The sequence below is a fragment of the Urocampus carinirostris genome, chromosome 1, assembly GCF_059441175.1.
Source record: "Urocampus carinirostris isolate Australia breed hairy pipefish chromosome 1, RoL_Ucar_1.0, whole genome shotgun sequence".
Lineage (NCBI taxonomy): Eukaryota > Metazoa > Chordata > Actinopteri > Syngnathiformes > Syngnathidae > Urocampus > Urocampus carinirostris.
In genome coordinates, this window is record NC_142349.1 from 28,463,688 (window position 1) to 28,469,687 (window position 6,000).

Below are 6,000 nucleotides of genomic sequence, written 5' to 3' on the forward strand. Positions count from 1 at the left end.
CTTCTGTGATAAGTTTGCATAATCCGGAAGAAATGATATGGCTATGCTCTACCCGGCAGAGTAAAAGCCCACATCAAGCCACACCCCCCTACATTGCATATTACCGAATTTTATTGCAATATGTATTCTGTGTAGCACTATTTAGATATTCTATATAACACGCTACAGTGGGCATTTGCACGTCACACTGGGTATTTGTATATTGTATTTTCTTTGCTTTATTATTGTATTGTTCTCAGCTCAGGGATGCTGCTGGAAATGTGAATTTCCCTGTGGGGATGAATAAAGTATCTATCTATCTATCTATCTACGGAATATGGATTAAGGAGTCGCTCGCTGTAGTTTCGGCCACCCTATTTGCTCAGTGTTTGATACATGGATACCGCAACTATGGTGGCTTAGTGCTCTCTGTCAGATCTATTAATTGCCCCTAACAATTCTTTGAATTACTGGCAGGCGTCATTGTACGCTGCTCTGCCAAGCAATGCTGCTTGAGAGGACTGCTTAATAGGTCGAAGCCTCCATTCAGCATTTTTTCGTCGCACTGACCACAATGAATCTCAGATGAACGTGCATGTGCCGTACAAGGATGGGGCTGTCCAAGGCCTGCATTTTCATATCTCACATGACTCCGGCAGATGAGAAATAAAAGCCATCCGAGAAATCATTACGATGTGGAACAATAATAACTGGGGGAACTAAATGAAAGCCTGGAGAAGCTTGTTGACCTTTCGGAGCTAAACTGGTCCTGGCTTCTGTCTGTGCACTGCTGAGCCCATTGTGTTCTCAGACCTTATCATTGTGTAGCAGTTTCCTTTCCCTGCTGTGTGAGTGCACAAGTATGAGAATGAGTGTATGACTTGTTGCATGTACAAATGTAATCCTGCCCTTGTGGTCAACGCTATGAAGATGAATTGGAAAGAAGGACTGATAATCCCGATTACTTGTGGCTCATTTTATAGAGGTGTGCTCATATTTATTGGTTCCGATCATTTGGAATTTTTTGGAGAAGATAAAATGTGAACTAGAGAAACGTGGATGTAATTTGATAAAGCTGCTATTTCATCGCTTAACTCGATTGTATTTGGGTGCCTGCTAAATTGCAGTGTTGTAGGCATTCTTTTATGATGCTGTGTTAAAAATATTAACAAAGTATTGAACGTGCAAAATGTGAGGAAATAGTACAGAGAGAACTGCCAATGGGGTTCTAACTGGGACCGATCCACAAAAGGCAACAGCTGCCTGGGCGGAAAAATTTGAGGCTGGCCGACCAAATAATACGCAGTAAGCAGCCAGGCTAACCAGCAACCAACAAAAAACAGCCACGGCGATAAACAAGGCTAACACCAGGCTAATCGGCCAAACAACACACGGTGAGCAGCCCCGATTCTAACGGGGAGCTAGCCGGAGAAAATTGTACCAACTGCGGCACACGTGGTGAAAAACAAGAAAAAATAGCCACAATCCCATACCTAAAAGGAAGCTATGGTAAACAAGGAATGCAAGCTTTAACGGCGCCAGGTAAATTTAACCCACACAGCTTTTTTCCCTAATCCTTAATAAGGTAATTGATTAAATTGTGTGAAAAGGATGGATCGATTCAGTCGTAATAAAATAATGGAAAAATAATAGGATTATGTTCATTTTAATTGATAACAATGTAGTGTACTTTTTCTTCAACAAGAATAGACGTGACACTCCAGGACAAATACAAATATAAATAATTAAAGTCTTAAAAGAAAAACAAAATAAACAAACATTAAATAGAATTGGAATAGATAGGCAATACAAGTTAGTGCTTGTAGACAGGCCTAAGTTGTGAGTGAATCACAATGTCATTAGCAACGATAATAAGAATTAAATAAAATAATAATATATTTTTCCTACACAGGTGAGATATTTTTTCACAGTCTTGTGTCTATAAACCTGTTATCCCTTGTTAAAGGGACCTGTAGCACCTACCATAGGGCAACAGGTCCAAGTAGTCGTGGCCAGGATGAGATAAGCCGTTTTAAAATGTTGGTGGTCTTTACTGTGGTAGCATGAGCCAGCAGTGTTCCCCAGACAGGACAGCAAGCAACCAATCATTTTCTAATTAATTTGTAAGTTTCTTCTGTCGGCTGCCGTATGCCAGGATGCTCTCCACCTAAATGAGATCCTAGACGCAAAGCCTGCATGAAACAGACCTTAAGTGTGTCTCCTATCCTGAAAAAAAACCCCATGAGATCTTTCTGCTTCAATCAATCCTCTGACTGGTGGTGTAGGAGAAACCCGTCCTGTGATGTCACCGTCAGCTTTGTTCTTCAAGACAATACACCCACACCGCTGGGCTTCCCCATACCCAGCAACAGGGGGTGCTCTTGTGTCCTGGTGACATGTGCGCCATGACTCATCACCCTCATTCTCCCACGCATTGCATTCGCGCACACATACATGCTCCGGCGTGCACACGCAAACCAACGTGCAAGTTTAAACAGTCTCAGTTCACCCAAGCGTTACAGAGACTCACGCATCCATACAATGCATCACTTGCTTTACTGTACAGCATAGGAACAATGACGACATGGGCTCCATGTAGGATGTGGGGGTGGACTGTTGTCCCCGGCAACTGATATCCCAACACCGTGAAGCATGCTCCATAACGAATCAATGGCTGTATTGATGCTCATGGAGAGAGTGATACAACACAGGGAAATGAGAACAACAGTGGTTGTGTGCATGTGATCATTTGTCAATGTGTGATCTTGTTGCTTAGTGTGTGTGCTTTATTTAGAGCGATATCAGGCTGTAACTAAAGACTATTTATGACTTTATTTATTATTATCTCTAACAATTATTCGATGAATATAATAAAAAACAAACAAACAAAAAAATTCACCTTTCCTCCTCTATTTAAACATTGACATTTTGGACAGGTAGCAAATAGTGGACAAAACATCAGAATATTCTATAATATATATTAAAAAAAAAATCATAAACATTAATAATAAAATAATAAAGTGCTTGTCGTTGGATGTTCTTTGAATGAATGTTTTTATACAGCATTTTGAGGTCGCATATTGTCATCAGAAAATTGCTATATAAATACATTTGGATTTGGATCAAGATAACCTCGTGCATCAAAATACAGTTTCGAAGCACCCTCTGCTGGACCAAAGTGCTACTACAAGTTTGCACTTTTTTATTTGCTTTGAAATAACTTGCAGGTAAATCGTGCGACCTCAACAAATCAATGATACAATTTGTTGCTAACGCTTTTAGCAATCAATTTTAATCAATTTGATTGATTTGTTGTTGCAGCCCTATAGTCATTTGTACAAATATTTCAAAATGTTTAATTTGCCTGTGTGACATGATTACCTATTCAGCAATTTCCACATTTATCGCACAGCTAGCTTTACAAAGTGTCACAATTTATACATAATTTGATGGTTGTTAGTAATGTAAGCTTGTTTGAGGATAATTCAAAATGGTTGGCAGGCTCATAGATCAAACTCACAAATTTAGTTCAGACTCTCACTGACCTTTTATTATGGTGGTCCTGGGGCTCTTATGCATTTACTGTTAGGGATTTCAAGAATACTCATAACTGGATTCAATTTTATTATCTTGAAAAAACTTTTATCAAATTTACAATTGAAATTTTGTGTTTTTATATATGGGAGCAGCAAAAATAGAAGGCACTTATTTCATCCAAACATTCAAATATCACTATATATATATATATATATATATATATATATATCTCATCTCATCTCATCTCATCAGCCGTACCACTTATCCTCAGTAGGGTCGCGGGGGGCTGGAGCCCATCCCAGCAATCATCGGGCAGTGGGCAGGGGACACCCTGAACTGGTTGCCAGCCAATCGCAGGGCACACACAGGGACAGACAACTCATTCGCTCATTCACACCTAGGGACAATTTGGACCGGCCAATTCACCTGAAATGCATGTCTTTGGAATGTGGGAGGAAACCGGAGTGCCCGGAGGAAACCCACGCAAGCACGGGGAGAACATACAAACTCCGCACAGAAAGTCTGGAGCTGGATTTGAACCCACGACAGGTTCCCATGACATGAACTGTGCCGCACAAGCGCTAACCACTGCGCCGCCGTGCTGCCATATATATATATATATATATAATATATATATGTGTGCGTGTGTTTGTATATATGTTATGTTACATTATCTAACTATCATGGGTCTTGATATAGATGGACAAAATATGCTTGAGGGCAGCACGGTGGCGCAGTGGTTAGCGCGTCTGCTGCACAGTTATGAGGTCATGAGATCGAACTTCCTGTGTGGAGTTTGCCTGTTCTCCCGTGCTTGTGTGGGTTTCCTCCGGGCACTCCGGTTTCCTCCCACATTCCAAAAACATGAATGTCAGGTTAATTGGCCAGTCTAAATTGTCCCTAAGTGTGAATGAGCGAGTGAGTTGTCTGTCCCCTGTGCCCTGTGACTGGCTGGCAATGAATTCAGGGTGTCCCCTGCCCACTGCCCGAAGATAGCTGGGATGGGCTCCAGCACCCTTGTGACCCTACTGAGGATAAGCGGTGCAGATAATGGATGGATTACAGGTAGGCGCTCGTCTTGGGATCAAGAGATCGCAGGTTTGATTCCTGTCTCCTCCGTGTTATATGTCGAAGTGTCCTTTGGCAAGACACTGAATCCCTAATGGCTCCAATAAGCAGGTTGGCGCCTTGCATGGCTGCACGGCTGCTATTGGTGTGTGAATGTTTGTGTGAGTGTGTGTGAATGGGTAAGTGTGAAGCACATTGTAAAGCGCCAGGGTTGGGTAGGGTTACTTTAACTTGATTACTTTCAATTACTTTTGGATTACTCCAATACCAAATATGCTAATACAGTGGCACCTCACTACTTCGCGGTTCCACGTTCGCGGGTTCAGAGCTTCGCGGGTCGAAAAAAAATAAAAAATAAAAAATAAAATAATGGAAAAAAATATATATATGTATATATATATATATATATATATATATATATATATATATCTCATCTCATTAGCCGTACCGCTTATCCTCATTAGGGTCGCGGGGGGGGGGCTGGAGCCCATCCCAGCCATCTCCGGGCAGTGGGCGGGGGACACCCTGAACTGGTTGCCAGCCAATCACAGATATATATATATATATATATATATATATATATATATATATATATATGTATTTTTTTTAAAAGCACTTTTGAAGGTGCGTCGCTACTTCGTGGTTCCACGTTCAGCTTCGCGGGTCTAAAAAAATAAGAATAATAAAAAAAAAAAATAAAAAAAAATAAATAAAACTATTTATTTATTTTTTAAAAGCATTTTTGAAGGGGCGTTGCTACTTCGCGGATTTTCACTTTTCGCGGGTGGTTTTGGTTCCTTTTAACCGCGATAACCAAGGGATTACTGTAAAAGACAAAAGAAAGTAGTATGAATAAAATTACTAAATTTTGTGCAGGCTTGGGATACATGGAACAGCAAAAATTATGTTGGCAAGCTGTTTGGATTTATTTTCATTTTGTTTCTGTCGCATTTTATGTCAGTTTTGCCGGATATCAAAGAGATCAAAGCCAGGAAAGAAAGCTTACCACGTGTTGTGAGTCATAATTTTATTCATATTTAGTTTCTTTTGTCTTTTATTAGCGTATTTGGTATTGGAGTAATCCAAAAGTAATTGAAAGTAATCAAGTTAGAGTAACCCTTCATTGACTCCAAATGTTGTAATTTATTCTAAGGTTTTATACAGTTGAGTTGCATTTTGGTGTCTGGACAGTGATATACAAATGTTATGTTATGCTTTCTGGTTGATTTTTCTTCCCAATCATGTTGCAACAAACATCACATCACTAAATGAACTAATGACCTGAAAAGAAAGAGAACATCTAAAATTGATGTGCTGCTTGTAGATGTCCAATGACAATCCCCGATATCAATAATTGCCCTACCCTGCTGTAACTAAAATGTTTTGTGCTAAAGAATTTAAGTACTCATGTTGATG